The sequence below is a fragment of the Zootoca vivipara genome, chromosome 8 (genome assembly GCF_965207765.1).
Source record: "Zootoca vivipara chromosome 8, rZooViv2.hap1.1, whole genome shotgun sequence".
Lineage (NCBI taxonomy): Eukaryota > Metazoa > Chordata > Lepidosauria > Squamata > Lacertidae > Zootoca > Zootoca vivipara.
The window spans coordinates 16,178,892-16,202,389 of NC_142591.1; the positions used below are offsets into that span (position 1 = coordinate 16,178,892).

Genomic DNA, 23,498 nt, shown 5'->3' on the forward strand with positions numbered 1-23,498 from the left:
ATAACAACTCTTCCATCATTTGTTTCTTCAGCTGCCATACTCCGAAATATAGGTGATGCTCAAATCAGCCCCAAATCACTTCTGTTCTTCTGTGAGATACAGCACAGCCATGTCCAGTTTTTGGAGAGATGTGATTTCAACTAGTTTAATAAACATTCATGGCAAAAGCAGGAATGTTGGAAGTCAGCCCCCTTTGGGTTTATCAAGTTTGCAGCAAAGGCAATATGCTTTAGAGCAGGCAACCAAAGAGCACAACATTCAGAAATTTCTGTGAACAGATGATGAATCCAAGCAAAGGTTCTGCAACAGAGGCAGGCAGATCCTTATGGCCTCAGACTCAACCAGGTTCAAAAATATATATTAAGGTAGGTCTTGATCTAGCCACTAATCAGTGGAGGCTGGTACTCATTGGCACTGCTGTGGTGGAAGGCAATGAGGCCAACTATAGAAAGAGCTTTAACTTTAGTTTTCCACATTAGTTTGATTTTTCTTTTAAAAGTCCACATGAAAATTCCTCAGCACTTTAATGCAATTTTGTCTAATATGCACATTTTACTATACATTTTTTTAATATACACATTTTTGCAAAGTGATTCCTCCCAAAAATGCATTTTAATGTTGTTTTCTTTCACACAGAGAGACATGCATATGTATGCACACTTCACCCCAATATATTCATTTATGTACACACCACTTGGCTGGAGAATTGCATTGCAAAATTCTGATATGCGTGAATTTTTAAGACAGTTCAGTCGGTAGAGCATGGGAGTCTTAATCTCAAGGCCGGGGGTTCAAGCCCCACATTGGGCAAAAGATTCCTGCATTGCAAGAGGTTGGGGTAGATGACCTTCCTGGTCTCTTTCAGATCTACAGTGAATTAGACAGGCTTGGCTTGACATGCTAATTGAATAGAAATTATCACCTATCCTTCCTCACAGGTGGTACTTGGCAGGCCAGGGTGAAACCTGAAGTCACTTATTGGGGGAAAGGGTTGGATACTACTATGGTTCAGGGAATATTCCAGCAACCCAGCATTTTAAAGGCTTGTTTTCCATCTACCAGGCTCAAACAGCAACAGCCACATTGTTGACTGTGGGCTTGCAGCTGGTGTATTTTTAAACCAGCTTAATTTAAACCGGTGAGCTTTATGTCAGCTTCTTGTACAAAGGATTGCTCCCATATTGTAGCATAGTAAGTTTGCAATGAAAAGAAGTTTTGCATGTATTTAAATGTTTCCTCCAAAATCCATCCAAACAAACAAACTCTCTTAAAAGCATTCATTTTCATGAATTAAATAAAGCACCAGTGAGGGATACTGGATAGGGTTGTCACACTTGACAGGCAAGGATTCAAACTCTCATTCAGCGTAAAATTACCTGAATGGCTTTGGACCAATCACTACTCCTCAGACTAATCAACCTTGCAAAATTGTTGGAAAAGGAAGAGGAGGGACCATGCTGCTTCAAGGAGGGATGTATGTGCAGAAGATTCTGTAGAGGTTTTGTCAAGCAAATATAATCCCATTAAATAAATAAATAAAAATCTTGTTTAATCTGTGCACAAGCACATACACACCCGTGACTTTTGTATGCACTCCAGGCAGCTGAGGTTTAATCACCAATCACTTTTACTGCCCGGGTGTCAGTCCCATTTCTCATGGGTGCTGCCTTCCTTCATTTGTGAGTCCATTTTGACCCCAGATGCATTAACCCAGCCTGCCCGCTTTTCTTCCCGTGCTGTCATACAAGATGTACTCCACATGAAATAGGGAACATCGACCTTGAAAGGGAAGGGGGAGGGGAGAAAAGTACACTCAGCAGCCCAGACCAAGATCTAGGCTCTGTCAAGATGATTTCTTATTCCATTTTACCGAAGCAATGCTATGCTTTATCACTTCAGAGTTCACATCTTGCAGCTCAGGCAGCCCACTTGAATTGGTAAGTTGTTTAGTAAAAGTATACATGGGCCGTTCCTATTGTCTGGTTGATTTAAAACGGCGAGCAATTTTGCAGGTGACTTACAGCTTCAACCACTATGAGACAATGGGACAAAATCTTTAATAGCTGTACTGAACATTTTATCCACCAGCTTTACTCATCAAGCAAAGTGTGTGGAGTTCAGAGGTGAAAGTCTTTGGGTCTTTGCTAGTGTTCGTCACATGGATGTAAGTACGATGGCTCAGTGATCACTGCTGAGAGTTATGGAGTGCTTTCTTCATTACCCCACAATCCCTCTGTGTGGTCTGTGCTTTAGTTTGCCATCAGTACTAAAGTTCACAATGAATCTGCTTGATATTCTCTTTACAAAAGAGACTCTGCATAGCAAAAAACAAAAAACAAAAAAAACCTTCCCACTTTCTGGGAAGAATCCTATGTCTGCTTATCTAGGAGTAAGTTGCAATGGGCCTTACATTTCAAGTAAGAGAGTAGAGGATTTCACAACCAGATGTGAAAATTCAGTTTCCATTACATCATGTTCAGCTCCAGAACATGAATTCATTTCTAGAGAACTGTGTGGCTGGTGTGACTATTGTGCGAAGGGAAGTAACTGCTTCGGATGGCAAAAGCTGAGGAGTGGCAGTAGCACTGTTCCTCTCTAAACTAGCCGTCTGCCATCAGGTGTAGCAGGGAACACTGCTATCCTGTTGCCAGCATTGAAGTTTGAGTCAGCTCTCAGTCCAGTCACTTTCTGAACATGGAAGGGGGGGGCACCATCATGTCCTTTGAACCGTGGCAAAATGTCTTGGGCCAGCTATGGTGAGGTGGTTTTGCAAGGGCTCTATCCAATGGTTGAACTGCTTCAGCTTCTTCAAGACAGGGTACCAGATATTTTGCTGATTTGGCCGCGAGCTTTGGAACACTTGTTCCTTGCCTTGCAGGCCTTGCCCCATCTGGCCAGGGAGGGGAGGACACTGACTGACTCCAGCTGCAAAAGCTGATGCTGCTATAAAGGCCAGAGACCCATCTTTGGTTGTCTCTTGGTGGAGTCCCAGGTCCTTTTTTTTAAAAAAAAATATTTTTATTAATTTTCCAATTAAAACCAATTATATCACATTCAATATTTCAAATTATACATATATATATATCAATCAAACCGAATGTTATGCCAAATCATCTAAAGAATTTTTTATTTGGGTTCCCATGCTTCAAGAAATTGGGAATTCCTCGCAACTGTCCACTGCCGTCTTTTTTCTAAAGTTCAAATCGTCCTCCAAGTTCATAATAATCCAGATCTTCCCCTTACAGTCACATAGATGTTTTCCACTTTCATCCGATTGTTTCCCAGCTGCTGAGATAAATATCAAACAAAGTTTCACAGATGTTCTTTCTCCTGTGTGAGTTAATCAATCCAGCCTCCCCATAAATCTTCTTAATGGAGCTCCCTGTTGCGTCGAAGCAGCACGAAGCAGCGCCATCTTAAAAAGCTCAAATCACTTTCGTTTTCTCTCATAGCCATGAAGATTTACGATCATTATAGAATTTACAGCTTTTCCAGGCAGGAGACCCAAACATCAAACCATAAACTCTTGGTAAATTAATGGATCTCCTTGCCCTATAGCTGAACTTAGCTTCAGGTCGCTGCTCCAATTTAAAGTGCGTCACAGCTCATAAATCCTCCGAACGCGTCCAGAACTCCTTCCGTCCGACTAGGGGGGGGGGCTTTTCTCATCGGCAACTCCACATCTTTAAAAAATATGCTCAGTAACAACAGTTATAAAGTTCAACTCACACAGTCTTTTGCTTCTCTTTCACTCCAAACAAGCCAGGGCATCGCGTCCGGGAAGGTACGAGGCAACAATATGAAGGAAAAAAAATAAAAACTCACTTCCCTTATCGCTCCGTCCCCATCAATCCTTCTTCCAGATGCTGTACAATCTTTGACTCCTCTCCCTCAGCAGCATAAATTTCTCAGCAGTAAACAGCGCTTCTTCCCCTCCTTCTGAAGTATGTCCATAGATTTAAGCCTAATTATCTTCTTTAACCATGGAAATCCCCGCCATGCAGATTAGCGTCCGGGAGTCCTGGCCCACGTAAGTGCTCAGCCCAAGCTCCCCCCACTCCAAAAACAGTCGGAGTGGGTCTGGGGGCATCGCGGGCCAGCGGCCCCTCTCCGTAACCCCCGGAGAGGGTAGGGGGTTGCCATTTACTCCCCTAGCAACCGCCAAATCCTTACGAAGGTCAGAGAGATGGAAAACAGGTCCGCCATTCCTGCAGGCGGAAACCGGAACCGGAGTCCCAGGTCCTTTAGCCTGAACTTCCACAGCCATTGCCCGCCATGAACCACCATTGACAGGATTGGCAGCAACAGATACTGTACGCTCTATGCCCATGATAATATTCATTTGCATGCCAATTATGCTGTTTTACATGGGCATTTAAATGACTTCCCTTGCAATGTTTTATTTGGAAATGTTTAAGATAATCTTTTAGTTCCCAGTTAATTATGATGCTTTGAATGTATAAATATTTGTCTGTCTTCTGTACTTTTTTCATTTTGGATTATTTGATTTGATATTTTTATGTAGGTTGCAAACCACTTGATTTTTTTTCTTAAAATTTAAAGTGGTATAGAAATGGAATGAATAACAACAACAACAACAACAACAACAACAACAACAACAACAACAACAACAACAACAACATCTAGTGCAGCCTTACTGTAACTTCCAGGAGCTGCCGGTAGTTCTGAAGACTGAGAAATTATCTGCCGGAGTGCTGGATATGGCACAGAGGGCTGATGTTGACAAGAGAGATGGGTGAAAATAGGGGTGCCTCATGCTTCTGCTAGTGCAAAGCCACCTCTAGATGCAACCCTATCACTTGAACCTTTACAAGGGAGAAACATCTTACATGAAGGGACATTTCTCAATGTTCCACCCCAAGTAACACAAACCCTATTAATAGAAAAAGCAAAAGTCAAATAACCCAGTGGGGCTGGGAAGTGGGGGTGCAAAGTTGAGCTGAAGGAAACTGGAGAGGCAACAATTTTTTTGCTCCCCCACAAACAGGCACATTTGTGTATGTTATTTGTTAAAACACACATCTCTTGTTTTCCCCCCCAATTTTAATGCCCGAGGCTGCTAATGATACATTTTATTTAATAAGTTAAAAATGATTTACAATTGGATTGAAAACTTACACAAACTTGCAACATATGAACAACTTGCATATAAATACAGACCTGCCATGGACAAATTCAATAATATTTGGAATTCATTCTTATACATACTGCAATAGGTTAAGATCTGGTGAAGCACAATAGCAACCTTGCAAAATATACAGTTTTGGGTTTCTCCCCCCCCCCCCACATGCACACCTTTATTTTCCGATCTACACGGGTTCTGTTTCTCTTTCTCTTTTATTTACATCTCACCATGTTTAGTGCACATATAATTATGTACTTTTTGAAGTTTCAAGTTTATTTTTTTAAAAAAAAGTTAAAAAGATAAGAGATGCAACAGTGGTTTTTTTGTTTGTTTAAATAAAATAAATTAAAGGTAAAGGGACCCCTGGCTATTAGGTTCAGTCGTGGCGGCGTACAGCTTGCAGGTCATGTGGCCAGCATGACAAAGCCGCTTCTGGCAAACCAGAGCAGCACACAGAAATCCCATTTACCTTCCCGCGGGAGCGGTACCTATTTATCCGCTTGCACTTTGATGTGCTTCTGAACTGCTAGGTTGCCAGGAGCTGGGACCAAACAATGGGAGCTCACCCCATCACAGGGACTCGAACCGCCAATGTACTGATCGGCAGGCCCTAGGCCAGGAGTCCCCAAACTGCGGCCCACCAGATGTTTTGGCCTACAACTCCCATGATCCCTAGCTAACAGGACCAGTGGTCAGGGATGATGGGAATTGTAGTCCAAAACATCTGGAGGGCCGAAATTTGGGGGTGCCTGGCCTAGGCTCTGTGGTTTAGACCACAGTGCCACTCACGTCCCTATAAAATAAATTACACAATGACATAAAATCCATCTATTGTGGAGTCAGTTAATATTGTCCATTCAACAGGCCAGATGTCTGCTTCTTGTGGTGGTGTCACATTATTGAGGGAAACCTTTGAAGTTTGGGTGGGTGGGTTATGGCACTTTCAAAGCAAAGGTAGGCAAAGAAAACAAGTAATGTTGAATTGAACTGAACAAATAGACACTTGTTACAGTATTATTTCTGAATAAATAAATAAATATATAAATAGGTGACAGTTAAATTGCACAAGCTATTTCACAATTAAACTAATTGTGCCTGTCATCCACAACAGTGATTCAGACTTGCATAGCTGTCTGTTTTGAACTGGCAATAAGGAGCTCAGTTACTCCAGCTTGGGTTGATACACATATTATAGGTAATTCTTTAGATCTACATTACAAAAAAGAAAAAAAAGCATTAGGTATCTACTTTTGAAGATCAGTATCTCAAGCATATGCTAAAATGCAGGAAAATGGAAATATATTTGAAGGATAAATGTTTGTATCTCTAAAAGAAATCAATATTTATGTTACCTACATTGCTTCCATAAAAATAAGGATTCCCTGGATGCCAACATCCAGATTTGGGGCAAGTACTCTTTGGTGAGAGAACCCCAGCAGAGATATAAAATAACAAAATATGCAGCAAAAGAAAGCATGAAAATATAGGATGTTAGACCTAAAATATCACTTAAGTTTTTTCCAAAGTTCCCCTCTTCTCATATCACACATTTGCTGAGATAAAAATTGGTTTACTTACAAACTCTTCAAAGGTCAGGTTCATGTGGTTTTCTATGCAGTAGTTAGGAAACACAGGCAGTAAAACATGGTTTATCTACAGCGGCAAAATTTTCTAAATTATTGGTACAGGAGCTCAAGAGAGTCTTGTAAGAACCATGTGGTCTGAGCTTGGAGCAACCAGCTCAGACCTCATTACACACTGAGCTTCTCAAGTAGACTAAAGGTGTGGGGGGGAGAGAGACCTTGCTACCTTGCTTATCTTTCTCCCCAGGTAAGAGGGAGTGACCTAGCTAAGCCTTTTTGCATTAATCAGAGTCAGGCATGTTGGTTATATGAGGCTGGTTATCCCACAGATTGCATCCCTGCTCAAAGTCCAGCTCGTATACCATTGCATTGCATCAACATATTCATGCATTGCATGCAAATTAAAAACAGCAACACCTCTTTAGCCTGGCCATTGACACCATATATACATTTCTGAGCACAATTCAAAGTGTTGGTGCTGACCTTTAAAGCCCTAAATGGCCTCAGTCCAGTATACCTGAAGGAGCGTCTCCACCCCCATCGTTCTGCCCGAACACTGAGGTCCAGTGCCGAGGGCCTTCTGGTGGTTCCCTCGCTATGAGAAGCCAAGTTACAGGGAACCAGGCAGAGGGCCTTCTCGGTAGTGGCACCCGCCCTGTAGAACGCCCTCCCACCAGATGTCAAAGAGAAAAACAACTACCAGACTTTTAGGAGACATCTGAAGGCAGCCCTGTTTAGGGAAGCTTTTAAAGTTTAATAGTAAAATAAAAAAAATTCCTTCAGTAGCACCTTAAAGACCAACTAAGTTTTTATTTTGGTATGAGCTTTCGTGTGCATGCACACTTCTTCAGATACTCTAGTAAAATATATTAAAATACTATAAAATATAAATATAATATATAATATTATATAATATTATATATATATATATATATATATATATATATATATATATATATATATATATATATATTATAATATAAATTTAATAGAGTATTAAATATAAATAATATATTTAATACTCTATTAAAATACTTCTTCAGATACTCTATTAAATATTACTCTATTATCTTCAGATAATCTATTAAATAGATAAATAATCTATTTAATAGATTATTGTATTTTAATGTTTTGTTGGAAGCTGCCCAGAGTGGCTGGGGAAACCCAGCCAGATGGGCGGGGTATAAATAATAAATTATTTTTATCATCATCATCATCATCATCATCATCATCATATGTCAAGAGAATTGGATGAATCCCACTATATATCAACCCATGCAATTATTTAGACTGTCATTCAGTCTAACAGGTTTTAATATTGCATTTTTAAATCATTGCCTTACACTGTAAGAACTGTTTAAAATATCTAATAAATTAAAATAATTTTCCAAAGAAAAGCAACCTGTACTTTCTGCGTTATGAGTAAACTAATAAACAAAAAACAAGAATGCCAAAACCATGCAAAATTGCTGACAAAAGAGCTATAATAAAAACTAGGTCAAAAGTGAATGCATTAGTGCTCAGTGCAATCCTGCTTCTGCTATTAGTGTTCACTTTTTCCAGCCTTGCTGCCAATTGATTACCTTTCAGTAAAGTTTATGCTCTTTCATTAAATATTAATAACACATTAATATTAAGCATGTCACCATAAAGTTTGCAATACAATTAATATCCTCAATTGAGGAAGGCTATATCAGAAGTTACCAAGATTGGTTTCAATTGTCAGAGACATAAAAAACCCTCCCTCCCACTCTGAATTTCATAGCTTTAAACAATTGAAATTGTGTGATTCATAATCTCTCTCTCCCTCCCTCCCTCCCTCCCCTCCCCCAAAAACATGTAGAACCAAAGGAAGTCGGTATTACAAAATCTTAGTGAATGCTACTTAAAGAGATTTTTCCTACCCAAGAAAGACAGCGCATCTGCTAATCACTCACAATATTCAATTCCATCTTTCTTTTTTATGGTACCTAGCAACTATGCCCATCGTTCCCTCTGCAGTCTACTCAACAGAAAGCAAACACTGTCATTCATGCTTGGCAATACATCATCTTTGGAGGACTGTAGTAGTTTCTCTGTGGGGCCACCTCTTAAAGATGGTTTGCAAACACCAACTGTACTGAGCGTACACCCCAGTTTTTATACAATTCTCAGAAGAGCCCTTGGTTCTCAAACTGCTTCACATTAATTGTCTACGGTACTTGTTTCTGGACCCATTTCAAGGTGCTGGTTTTGATCTTTAAAGCCATAGGCAAATGGGGCATTGCCTACCTAAGAGAATGCCCCCCCCATATAAACCTCCCCACTATCTTGGATGCTTTCCTTTAGACCACATCAATGAGGTCAAGCTCTTGTCATTTGGGCAGCTGAAGACCTCCATGCACACTGCTCAGGCTTGGTCCCCCAGGAGGTCACTTTGTTGGAGGTGTACTCTATTATCTCTCGAGACAGACAGATGCCAAGAACCATCTTAGATATGCCCAGAAAGTCTCTTGAGTGTGGCATCTCCTTCTGAGGTCAGGCTGACAATAACTAATAATAATTTATTTATAACCCCCCCCCCCCAATCTGGCTGGGTTTCCCCAGCCACTCTCGGTGGCTTCCAACCGAATATTAAAAACAGTACAGCATCAAACATTAAAAACTTCCCTAAACAGGGCCGCCTTCAGTTGTCTTCTAACAGTAGAATAATTGCTTATTGCCTTGACATCTGCTGGGAGGGCGTTCTACAGGGTGGGTGCCACTACCGAGAAGGCCCTCTGTCTGGTTCCCTGTAACCTCACTTCTCGCAATGAGGGAACCACCAGAAGGCCCTCGGTGCTGGATCTCCGTGTCTGGGCTGAATGATGGGGGTGGAGATGCTCCTTCAGGTATACAGGACCGAGGCCATTTAGGGCTTTAAAGGTCAGTACCAACACTTTGAATTGTGCTCGGAAACGTGTACTGGGAGCCAGTGTAGATCTCTCAGGACCGGTGTTATGTGGTCCTGCACAAGTTGCAGGGCTTTCTCACTCATGGCTCCAAAATTCTGGAAACTTATTTCTTGGGAAGTTGGGGGAAGTGTCCCTCTATGTGTGTCTTAGAAGGAACAAATTCTGTTATGTGGCCCTTTGCATAAGTTAAACCAAAAATCAAACAGCAGCACACACTGAAATGCCCCATATTCAAAGATTTTCATCGATTGCCTTAGTCTTTCCCGTTCCAGTTCAAGGTGACAGGTGGAGTGCATAAGTGACCACCCTAGCTGTGAGGAACAGAGATTTGTTACCTACTTTGGAGCCTTATTAGAAAAAGGCAGACTACAAATAATCATTTCCAGGGCATCAGTGAGACCCAAAATCTCTCACAAGCAGAGACTTGCTGGAGTCAGAGGTTTCCACATGCTATCACAGTGTCTTTCCAATATTATTCTGTGATGCATTCCAGTTATGTCCTGTGACACATTCTCCTTATGTGTGTGAAATGAGCGCCAAATCTCCCACCCATTGTGGCGAAGTGTGCTAAACCATTATGTTGGCTCAAATTTGTTTTTTAAAAGAGCTTTCCTGACTTTGCAGCTGGCAAGTTGACACTTCCAATCACTCTACCGCCCGGTAACAGATGCCTCTCACTTCTGCACAGATGCCAAGTAGCCACCGAACCCTAACATTAGCCTTGTGTTTCAAACTAATTGGGCCAACACAGTTGTAATTAAGATCTGAATAATTTGAAAACTAACACAATCATTTTCACAATTAATCCTCATATTGAAATAATGATGTTCTGAGCTATATTATGGATGCTGAAGCTCAGTTATTCCTTTGTGATTTGAAAGCCGGCATCCTTCTATCTACCATTGTGAAGTTCACTATACCAAAGTGTATTTTTTAAAAAGAAATGGATTGCAGGCTATTGATCTTACAGTGGAAGAATAGACATTTTGAATGAGTTTATTGTGTGAAGTGGCATACACATACATCTTCCCTCCCCCTCTTTTTTCCCCTTTCCTCCTTCATCTCTCCCACCTTAACAATTTAATATAAACATAGGCAAGGATAAAGGAAACATTTAATACTTTAGTTGTTGTTTCCAGAGCATCAGGAAACAGAAGATGTTTCATTGTTCCTTTCTAGAAAATCCCATTTTAAATACAGTAGCTGTGACTTAACTGAAATAGCATAATGACAGTCAGTCAAAGAGATGTGACAAAGATATTATGAAAACATGTGACCAAGCAATGCTACAACAGAACTGCACAAAGAGTGCAAAATAACATGCTCTAACTCCTGTGTGTACACGTGTGAGGTTTGACATGACTTCTTGCATCCCATGAAATAGATGTAGAAGTAACTTCAGAAGTTATGTGACTGCATTTTAGAAATTTTAGACTGCTCATTTTAGAAATGAGCAAAAAACAATGACAATGCTTTTTGCATTCCTGATGTGCCATAAATCTAGTAAAGTCTAGTGAACATAACATTCTGGGACTGCTATATTTCAACCACTGGGCTCAAGCTAGGCCAGGCATCCCCAAACTCCGGCCCTCCAGATGTTTTGGACTACAATTCCCATCACCCCTGACTACTGGTCCTGTTAGCTAGGGATCATGGGTGTTGTAGGCCAAAACATCTGGAGGGCTGCAGTTTGGGGATCCCTGAGCTAGGCTATGAGCAGCCATGATCTTGACGTATCAGAGTATTCACCAGCATCAACATCATGATTATTATTTTTTTTTACAAAAGTCAGCTTCACAACATAACCATCACATACAATAAGATAGTGTGAATTAATCTGAAGGGGAGCAACTGGAGATGTGGATGTATTTCCACAAGCGAAACTTCTGAAACCTAAAGTCTAGTCCCTGAATATACATGGATTTCAATTTTATTTCTTCTCTCCATCATGGTTCCATAAGGTAGACCAAATGTTACTTCATGATTCTAGGAATGGGGAGTCCAGCTCAAGACGTTGTGCTGCCCGAGTCAAAGAACAAGATGACTCCTTCACCCTATTTTATGTTCAGAAGCTGACTGGACTGGCTACTGAGTATTTCTTGAACACAGCGGGGTCCTCCAACACAGCTGAGGACAGAGATCTAGTTTAGGCAACATAGGGCAGGCTGTGGGGCACACACAGCTCTGTTCTTCAACACCTCACCACTGCCTGTGGCCCTCTGAATGTTGCTGGACTACAACTCCCATCAGCTTCCAATGGTCTCATGGATGATGGAAGTTGGACTCCAGCAACATCTCCAGGTACACTGAACAGAGTGCTGGTCATTGACCAAGACCTGGATTTGAATCCTCAACCACAAAGCACATGGCAATGGCCTTGGTCAAAGCCCTTTCTCTTATAACCTACCATGTGGGACTGACACATAGCCTCATAATATAATGTCTCAAGTTTGTTGGAAGGCAAGTGGGCATAAATGTAACAAATGCAAGAAATAAAAGCTATTATAGCTGAGGTGCCGCAGGCTCTTAATGCCCTGGAGTAAAATTGAAGGTTTATAATTTCACCTATATCTATCAGTTGTTTTTAAGGAAAATTGCTTCTTCCTGCTCTTATTCTTAGCAACTATCAAGTCCCCCATTTTAGGTATTGCTGAGCATTTTGTAGCATCAGCTCAAAGTTTCTGAGTGGATGATCTAAAGTGCCTAATAATTTCTTCTTTCTACCTGCCATATGTATTTGTGTGTGCACGTGCACATGGGTCACAGAAGCATAGATTTTATTTTTGCACTGTTCATCAGAATTGGTACTAATGCCACACGCCTTATACTTATATAAACAGGGGTGAAGGGAGACATCCAATGCAAGGATATTTAAACATGCTACCTATACATCCCATATTAGTCCACAGAAGCGTAGGAAGCTGCCTTATACTGAGTCAGACCATTGGCCACTCTAGGTCTGTATTATCTACAGTGACTGGCACCTGGTCTCCAGGTATTCAAGTGGAATCTTGCAAAGTCCAGCCTGCAGGTGTTGGGGATTGAACCATGGATCTTTGGCATGCAAAGCAGAAGTTTAACCACTGACCTACAGCCCTTTTGTGAATCTGACTCCATTGCACTATGCACAGATGCCGAACAATCTATTCCACATTGGTATAAGTGTGACCCACAGCAAAAAAATGTTCAACTTTCATAAACCAAGCAAGGAAAAAAATACTAGTTTCTAAAATACTGCAAAGCATCATACTAAATAAAAGCACTCTTTTTGAGTAAAGGCTGTGAAACATACCAGTAATTTTAAAGTGTTTCTGCAGCAGGAGTTATCAACCTGGTGGGCAACTGGGAGAGTGTTGTGGGCACAAACCCCACATGATCTACACACAGCACGGCCAAACATTCATACTCCCTGCATAATGATTAGTTTTTGGGGGGGGGGGGAGAAGAAAGTATTCTTCTTTCAAACCTAATTTCAATGGGAGGAGGAGGGCAGAGTGATGGTGACCCAATGTCTATAGTTTGTTAACAAAGACATCCTGAGGGAATGGGACATCTTCTGATTCTAGTGTCTTCACCAATAAAGGGTGAATTTCATTCTCCTGTGATGAAATTACTTGGTGAATATGTTTGAACTTTAGATCAGTAGACATTGGGATGGGAATGAGTCTAGGCAAGCCTCAGGCTCACTTCCTATGTGATGGGAATTATATTTCCCAGAGACATCTGAAATATTCAGGGGTTCCTCTGGGAATTATATTTCCCAGAGACATCTGAAATATTCAGGGGTTCCTCTACAGACAAGTATAGGCAGGGGTGTGTGTGGAATATGTTGCTAGATCCAAATCCCAAAAATGTTTTCTAATTGCATTTATTTATCCTATAGAAATTGCTAGGTTTTACAATAGCTTATTTGAAGTACCAAAGATAAATAATCACTTCAATCAATAATGTGTGTTTTTATATATTTTTTATTAATGAACAGTATAAGTTTTTTGCCAGAGAAACAGCATTTACCAATAGCAAAGTCTTATCTGGAAAGGGGAAATCTTAGCATCTAATTAGCTCTCTAAAGGAACATAGACTTGGTGAACAATGTGTTTACCCATTTCTGACAAGAAATATTTCTTTACTATCTTTGCACTTTGTTTATCCCCAGGTCCTACTGACAACATTTATCTTGATGTTGTATTCTCCCCTTCCTTTTCAAATGTTTGCCTTGAGGGGCACTGAAGCTAGTTTAATACATTACATTTTGTGGATCTGCATTAAAATCTCTTCCATGCTACCCTCCCCTCCACCCGCCCGCTGGCCACACTATTTAAAACATTTCCTATGTGTCCTTTGAATTCAAGATTTCCTTCTTCTCTCTTTGCAGTGTGCAACTTATCAGCAGAATCCGACTGGACTGATGCAAAAGGTTCTCCCCGCACACATACCTTTTTTTTTTTTTTGCAAGAACTGCAATTTCCATTTGAAGCTTTCAGTTTTAGCTACGTGCACCAGGATCTCCTCTCCCAACAAAATGTGCTCTTAAATATGGTTGTTGTTTTTTAATCACCCTACAGCTCATGTGCTAGTCAAAAAAGGGGCAGTTTAATTACATAGATTGCAGACCAAAGAGGCTGATTTCCACCAGCGTGCAAACAGTGGCATGGATGCAACATACCTTTGCACAGCAGGGTACATCCGGGCCTCACCAAAGTCCGAAATATCTACAGTACGTGCACACTCCTCTGTCCATCATGGTGAGCAAGAGGCATTATCACAGCTCAAGAACACATTCCAACCAGGCAAAAGCACTCAAGGAGGGTGTGGAGTGGGAAAGTGGTATTGCCTGGGAGACTTCAGCATTTAATTAGCCAGCAGTAAAGATACACGTTGAACCACTCAGAATACCAGTTCAAAATGTGCAATTTCAACAAAACAAGATTAAAAGGGGGTGGGGTGCAAAGAAATGGAAAACCAAAGCAAGCCTTCCCTTTTTAGTCTTGCCTGCATTTGGCCTGTGTTGACTACTATCCCTGCCCTCCAGGTTCTCAGACAGAGATCTGGTCATATCAACTGCTACCTGATCCTTTTAATCAGATGGCGAGGAAATGAAGCTAGGATCTTACATGAACAGCATGTACCTAGTTTACTGCAGAGATACAGGCCATACCTTTTCTTCCTTTTACCAAAAGCCATTGACCAAGTCATATTAGTACAGTACAGGGCAAGTTATTTATGAAGTGAAGACCACCACATGCTGCCCATAGAGTAATCCATAGAGTTTCGCTCAGTGTTAGAAACTGAGATATGAAAGCTAGGGGCTAAATGACATCTTAAACCTAGGTTATGGGCGCAACAACACAATGTCTAGGTGCACTTTTTTAAAAGAAGAATAAAAAGCTGAAAATAAATGAACTGCAGCTAAAATATAATGTTGAATTTTAACATGGTCTAGGCCTTCCCCTGCCTACCCCCCTAATATTCTTAAGAGGGTCTCTTCTCCTGTCTTCAGAGAGTAGCTGGAAGTGGGGAGGCAGAAAAAAGTCCCGTTTCCTTCCATTCTGCAGTTTTAATCTGAAATCTTAAGTGCAGTGCTGCGCCCAGAGCTCAGAAACAGCTCACGCTAATTAAATTCCCTGTCACAAAATTTGCCTAGAACAATGGCAGCTTCAAACACTGATCTTGGTCACCATCAGGGTCCACACACAATTTAATCGTGGTTTGAAGGATATGTGGTGGAAGAAGGCCAGTTGATCACTCTACAGGAAGCATACCCAGGCCACACGCAGGGCCGGCTCTAGGGATAGTCCTGGTTGCGCGGGGCGCCGGGCCAGCAGGCGGGGCGCTGTGCGGCAAAGCCGCGCAGAAGCCATGCTGCATGGTGTGAGGGCGGGGGCGCCAGACCGATCTCTGCGCCTCAGCACCAGGGCGCCTGGCCTGCTTGAGATGGCCCTGGCCACACGTTGCAGGTCGTGGCTAGGTACATTGAAGTGAACCTACCACTACATATGCCCAAGCCCAAAGCTGGTAGGAGAGAGTAAAAGTGCTCAATATTGACAAAGGGGGACTAATTTTTCACATTTGTAGGTTTGTGAACTGTGTGCATGGAAAGGATTGGTCATCCCACACTATGCTCTATATTCTAGAACATGTGAATTTGACTACTGGGGAAATGAACATTAAAAGTTTGAGACCATAATTCAATATAGTCCCTTCCTCTGTAGGTTGCCATTCCCCCCCAGCCCATTGGCCGGCTCCCGGACATGGCACTCATTTGGCACATCCAATCAAGACGTTCCAAGGGGGCGCGGCTTGGGGATTTGAGAAAGCCCGCGGCCGAAAATCTGCCTCTCTTACCCGGACCACCAGCTGCATCGTCTGCCTGCCCTCCCTCCTCTTAGGCAAGGCTCTCCTGATATTGCTATGGACCTTGGTTGGTCGCTGTTGAGGGGCCTGGTAGGAATTTTCCCACTTGGCAAATTGGCTCTGGCCTGGTGGTTTTTGCCTACCTCGTAGCAACTCGTCACAACTTTGGTTTGGGTGGTAGGCATTGGGTTATCTCTGAAAGGTTACAGGTGGGGGGGGAGGTTGCTGCCATCACCTCCCCCAAAATGCTGACGGGTACTCCCTTAAGGAGTCCGGGAGCGTGGCAATGTCCGAAGCCATGGTAAGTGAGGGCCTAAGGCACGACCCCTAGTGTTGACCCCAGGGTGGTTTCCTAGTTGATCTGCATCGCAGGGCTCACCCAACGGTGGTTAACCCTTCACTGACTGCCAGCAGAGTGGGCTGGAGTCGGATATAGACAGTTAGATCCAATGCCTAAGCCAATACCTCTCTACATCCATAATCAATAAAGTTGTGGCCTTCTATGCCCATTAACCTTATGCATCATGTCCTGTGTCTTTATTTATTCTGTGGGTGGATCGGGGCATTGCCACACAAATGCATCCACCTTGGTATCTCACTGGTCCCCCTGGCCTAGTATTGTCTTATCTGCTTGGTAGCAACTTGGTAGCAACCTGCTTGGGAAGCAGGATTTGTTTCTTTGTTTCTTGCCTGGACTGAATTTATTTTTTTAATTGGGAGATTCCAGAAATTGAATCTGCATGCACAGCACACGCTCTGCTATTGATCTATGCCCCAGCCTGTTCTGTGGAACGAAGTACACACAAGATTCAAAATCCAAGCCACAAGGGTGGATTCACACATCATGTTATGGGTGTGTATAAGTCAAAGCCTATATGCAATAGGTAAAACTGTCCATGTGCCCAAAACGTATAAAGTTGATCTGATTTGGACGGAATTTTAACATTCATAAGCCCATCTCAAGTCAACAACAACAACAAATCTGTTTATTGTGAGGACCATGCCTTTACACAAATATCAACATGACAATAATTAAAAACATTAAAATTCATTGCACAGTATCCCATCTCAAGTCAATGACAATTAGCTGAACTTTTGTGTCTCCTTTGAATTAGGCCATATCATTACCAATTGTTGTGCTCTGAAAGGTGACGTTCCACAAGACCCTCAAGTATGTAACTTTCTGATTTAAAATATGCATGCTCACTGGTCAGAAATAGGGCAAAAAAATGTCATCTGGCTTTTACAGAGATAAGGGAGTTGATTAAAATAAGTGACCTTTCCATAGCATTTGTGCTAAAAGGAGGAGTGAAAAAAAGCTCATTGTCTGTCATAAGATAATGCCTGCAGGAATGGCAAAATGCTTGAAACTGTGGGTTTAAATAACAAGCTTAGGAGGGGGGGGAAGGGGGTGGGGTGGGACAACTTTCACCCAAAGATAGAGAAAGAGGGATTTTAAAGATATATTATAAATCCTCTTTGTCTGTGCTCATTTCCAATTGACCTATTAAAACTGCTTAGATAGCTACCCATGTTCTGTTTGTTTTCCAGACCGCCAGCCAGGTCATGCCATTTCTCGACTGGCCCATCTCAGACATATCCCTGCATTGACTTGCTTGGATTATCTATGTTAGAAAGAGTGGCAGTTAAGTCAACATGACGGCACCATGCCAGATAATTCACTCTGCCAACAATTCTGAAACCTATCAAATGCTCATCCTTTACCATTAAGACAGGACACCTCAAACTTCCTTAACCAAGTGTGACTAAGGAGTACTTGTAGTTACTACTATGGAGGCAAAGCTGGAGCAGTCAAACCCTCTAAAGCAAATGTATGTGACTTGGAAGTACCTCCACCTGTTGTTGGAATATAACTCCCATAATCTTTGACCACTGGCCATAGTAGTTGGGGCTGATGGGAGATGGAATTCAACACCATGAAGTGGGGCAGAAGTAAAGATATAAGCGGCCGGCAATTCCTGTGTTCATTGCAGTTAGCATTCCCCCCCACCCTGTTCTGATATCCTCCTAAAAATACACAAAACTAAGAGACTGAAAAATTGAGAGCAGCACAGACTACATAGCTTCATTGATCTTCTTGGGCAATGTTACATGATAGGGGAACATCTGATATATGAATTTCACATTTTTCTCAAAACAGAAAAGGCTTCTGAAATGATGGTCAGACTTAACGTAAATAAGTTGTTTTGCTTGCTCTTGTGGAGTCAAGTGCACATTCATCAGCAAAACAGCAAGGGAGATCATTATGTACCATTGCATTTTGTAGCCATGCACAGCCAGCCTTTTAAGCCTTGCTGTCAGGCTGGGCCGGGCAACAGCCAATGCCTGGCCAGCCAGCAGGGCACCACCCTCCAATTGGGCCTTCAATTGGCCCATTCAAATTCGCCCTCTTTGGCAAGAAGGCTGCCCCTCGATACCTGGGGAATTCCCCAGCAATGGCTGGAGAGTGAGCATGGCCTAGTTTGCCAGGGATGTAGGTAGAGCATGAGGGGGCCACAGCCGTCACCCCCCCCCATAGACACAGTGAGCAGCCATTATGTACTATTGCAATCTGTAACTTTCTCAATACTTTAGTCCTTCCATGACTAGCTACCTCCTATAGTATCACTGATTCTTCAATAATGTGGTTTTTATTGATTGATTGATTGATTGATTGGTACTAGGACTGATTCTTCCCCCAAACCAATTCTGTTCCATTGGACACAACAAGCCACAAGAATGATATTTTATTGTGCAAATGATGGTTTAACAAAGATTCATGGTTTGTGCATTTCTGGCTTATGGTTTTCAGGAAGACAGGTTTTTTAAATTTCAAACTGAGGTAGAAAAAAAATGAAAAACAGAGAGAAAGAAACCAGAATCAATGTATTTTCCCATCCCTTGAGATAACGGAACACTTAAGACCAAATCACAGGCTTCAAATAATACTTATCTACGTTACAAAACAACAACACTCCTCAAGAAATCTGTAGATATTGAAAAGTGCTTCCACAAATTCCACCCAATTTAAGGGGAACACAAAGAAAAACTCAGGGTGAGGCTGTGCAGACCAGAGCAGCCTTGATTCTCAATTACTAGAGTCTCCTGAGCAGGGAATCCCCACTATTTGTTTCCTCCCATACGAGAAAATAGTTTGAATTCACTCCCATGGGGGGAAGCAAAATGGCAAACTTGGGGATGCTGCTTCGGTAAGGGCAAAAAATACTTTCCCCCAATAATGACCCTTGAGGCGGTGCCTCTGGGAGTCCTTGCAACACAAAAGCCCCCTCACCAACACACACAACACACACAAGTGAGTGCATTGCACTAGCCGGCACAAAATGTTTAGCACTTAAAAATAGCACTCAGGACCAGATTGAAGGCAATGAGGAGAGAAAACTTCTTCTGAGGTCCCAAAGTTTGTTCGATGAGTCCTAGCCTCTCCTCTGTCAGTGCCTAAAGCAAACAGAGGCCAAAAGCTTTCCGTATCAGATTCCATCATGCTTATGTACTCAGATTATTTGTGTCCCCTCCCTTCAGCTGAACAACTTCCAGCGCAACTTATAAAAATTGTGTGTATGTGTGTGCGCACACGCTCTCATGCACACATGTGGAAACATCAATGATTTAACTTTTCCCCCACAAGGAAGGCAAATGGCATACAGCTAAGGAAATAGCTAGTCATTTATTTATATGTTTTGAGCAACAGAAAATAATTCTGTGTTCCAAGTTATGAACTTTTATAAAGAGCCTAAAGGGAAAAGGAAGTCTGGCAATTAGACTATACAGCAAAGACCTTAGGGAAATTAGGTCCCTGTTCTAAGGCTTACTTAGTGTAAATGTTATCCCAGCCCTATTTCTGCCATTAAACACTTAAGCCTGATGAGTTGTCTTCTCTGAAAAATGATGGCACAAAAGGAGACAGCAACTTTTTTTTCTGTGAAGTTGGCAACTTTTCTGAGTTTTATAGCTGCAAAGGCTAGAGAAGGCTGAAAGGTGTGGCTTTCTATGTTGTGGTGCAAAAAACAAAAGGAACAATATCCAAGTCACTAGGCTTCCGTGATTTAGGGTCTCTTTGTGTATCATTTGTCTCATAGCAGCATCACACTCTTGCTATCTTTATCTAGATTGCTATCTATATCTTGCTATCCATATCTATCTATATCTAAACAGGCTATCAAATGCTACTAGCCATGATGGTGCTACAACACTCCAGTGAGCGGGTGGCGCTGTGGTCTAGATTCAAACCCCATTCAGCAGCAGAGCTGCTCTGCCTTAGCCTGCAGAGTGATTACAAGCCTTTATAATAGCATTCTGCACCAGGTTGCCAGGTCATGTGGTTGAGGTGAATGGGCTTAGGATCCAGACCAAGTCCCCCTTATTTCCTCTCATCTCTATCACATCTCTAGACTGCCCCTTTTGGGGAATGTACACTGGTCATGACTGAGATGAGGTGAGCAAATTACTGTATGTTTCTTTGGCTGAGCCAGGGTTCAGGATTTGATGCTAGCCGAGCCTTCCTGAGGCAGGGAGCTGCTGCATCTTGGCATAGGATTACCCACTAGGAATGTGCAGGAATACAGATATGAAATCAACTGCGTGCCGCACAAGGCAGCAATTCGCACTGACATTTGAAGCTTCGGACACAGTTCATTCAGTTACTTGGCTGAGAAAGAGTGGAGTGTGTGGGTGTATTCTGATTTTATCCTGCAAACTGCCCTAAGACCTGCGGGTTTAGGAAGGTATACAAATTTAATAAATCATAATCATGCACAGCAGCCAGCACATAATGTGGTGGGAATCATACACACAGTCCACCTTGTGCAATCCGTCCTCCACCATCCTCTCAAAAATAGGAGGAAGGTTCCTGCAGATGCATAGCTACATATCTCCACTGTGCTCAACATAATGCTATATGTTCACCAGAGGGGTGCATGTCTAGTAGCACCTTTGGCTCCACACTGCGTCGTCGTCGTCATCATCATCATCATCATCATCATCCAGTAAGGGCAAACAAGCTCCTATACTGTGAATATTGCTGTGGACTGTGATTCTCATTCCCAAGGCTATACTGCACATTCCTTCACCCAACCAAATTATGTGAAGTCTCAAGTGTTCTGTTTCACATTCACTTGATTCTGCAACTCCCATGCAAGTTTAAGGAGATATTAGCTATTACATCAGAGGCTTAATATAATTAACATGTGGAAATTGCACAAATAAGGAGGGAATTCCTCTACCTGATGCTTACAATTCATCCCATGGAAGGATATATTCATTTTTGAAGTCTGGAAAGGTAGGGATGGTGGGGGAGGGGGAGGGGGAGAGGTACCAATGGGTGTTTTCTTTTGATTAACTTTTGGGGAAGGAATGCTTCGACTCATGTATATTAATATATACTAATTATGTTGAAGATGCATTGTTTATTTATGAAACTTGATTCAGTGCAGATCGTTAAATCAGGAGCTACTTAGCTTACTCAAGCTGCCTTAGCAAAGTATATACATCTTTGGAAGAGTGGATATTTTGGAGATGAGAAAGAAAGGCAGATAAACTGAATATTATTTATGTGGGGTTGATATACGTTGGTGACATTTTTAGGCACCCAGATCACAGCAGCTCATCCTTGATCATGATGATATTGTATGATACTATATACAGGTACCTGCTTAACCTGATCTTTTTGCAGGCTAATGGAACCCTTTTCAACAGAATAACCCTGTGAGGCAGCTTAGGCAAGGCTGATTGATGTGACTAGCCCAAGATCGCCCAATGAGCTTCATCACTGAGTAGGGAATTGAGCCTGGCTCATGCCAGACTCAATCCAATCCAATATTTTTTTCCCAATTCTGCTACTATGATCTAGCCACTGCCACCTACATTTCAGCATTTCAGGAGTTCTATACTGTATAATCATCAAACCATCTACATGACACACACATACGCACATTCATTCCATTTGGAGTCTTGAAATCTATTTCATGTGTGGCTACTCTTGAAGAACACTTGGAAAGTTATAGCCACCACAGAACTCTGTGCTTCAACTATTCATAAGGGCAGAAAATCAATTACACTCACCCTAGTTTAGTTTAGTTTATTTGTTAAATTTATAGATCACCCTTCATCCCGAAACCTCAGGGCAGTTCACAAGATAGCCTAATTGAACTGTCTCGCAATGTAAGGTCAAGTCAAACAGTTGGTTTTTGGCTTTGAAGCTCTAAAACAGAGATTGGAAACCAGGGGGACAAGGCCCAAATGTAGCCTCTCAGCCCTCAAGAATCTCATTACACCACTCATCCACCCTGCTTAGGGTCTTTCTGGATTGCTGTTACCTGGCTGGCATGTGTCCTGGCACTTTGAGAATGCCTCTTGCTTTCCTTTATGGAAATGAGGTGTGAAAGCCACCAGTTTGTGCCATGGCTGGAAGGCTGGAAGCCTGTGCACAAAGGTTTACATCAATTGTTCAGCTCACTTTTGGTTCTGGCCCAACTCCAGTGACCCTGCCCACCACCAACATTAACTTAGGAACATGGCCCACAGGCTGGAAAAGATTATCCAGCCTTGCTCTTAAAGAGCCAGGGCTATGTCTATGTCAGATTGCACCTCTTCCTCCATGTACCTGTCCATAAAGATCAGCAGAGGAGGTTGTGCTCTGTGTCCCATCATTTCCAAAAGGTGACAACCATGGGGGCATAGGGTCAGCCTTTCTAGATCCCACCTTTAATGGATTTCTTGTTGAAACACTTTCCATTTTCAAAGCCTTTCCACAAAATGGAGGAACTCAATTTTCACTCCTTTGTCTTTTCCATTTAAAAAATAAAAATAAAAACACATTATTTCATTGGTGATCTCTTGTTGTGGGGTGAACTATGGGGCATAGATTCCAATTGTAGCAAGATGGATGATGATGAAGAAGAATGCCTGGCTCCCAAAATAACATACAGTACCTCCAGCCCCATTTTCTAGAAAGGAATACAGTGTGAAGAATGGTGAGCAACGTAACAGAATGGAGGGGGGTGGGACTCAACAGGTAGGATTTATTTAACAAAGTAGGTGAGGGGGCAGGAAGAAAGGAAAGGTGGTGGAACAACAGGAACAATTCAGATACGTCTGGTGGGTCTGGAGGCAACACACACTGTTTTGGGATCCTGGGATTATTCATCGCCATCCAACTTTTTACAGCTTCAACCAATAGTTCTCACCCATAACAAGGGGATTGTGGCAGGAAAAGTGGGGTTGTTTTTTTTAAAAAAATAGCAAAAAATATATTAGTTTTAATTTTTTTTAAAAAAAATTGTAGGGCATTAAGTATTTAGATAAAATATGGGGGAGGGGGAAACACAAATAAATAAATAAGTAAATAAGCAAGCAAGCTGATAGAGAGAGGACTGAGGTCAAACAGAGATGCTTCTCCCAAAGCCACCTAGAGTATCTGTGCCAAAGTAGAAACTGCATCCCAGGTGCTGGGTCCCAGGGCAGCTG

General features: G+C 42.0%; 1 protein-coding gene and 1 long non-coding RNA gene across 2 annotated transcripts in view; both read right to left on the reverse strand.

Moving 5' to 3' along the window:
• CDH12 (cadherin 12) overlaps nucleotides 1-23,498 on the reverse strand; it is a 432,344-nt gene that overhangs the window by 213,795 nt on the left and 195,051 nt on the right. The gene's annotated exons all lie outside the window — the stretch shown is intronic.
• On the reverse strand, nucleotides 2,997-4,222 carry LOC148684742 (uncharacterized). The gene is made up of 2 exons (XR_015951671.1): nucleotides 3,826-4,222; nucleotides 2,997-3,288 (listed from the first exon to the last, which is right to left on the reverse strand). It is a non-coding gene; the product is annotated as an uncharacterized LOC148684742 (long non-coding RNA).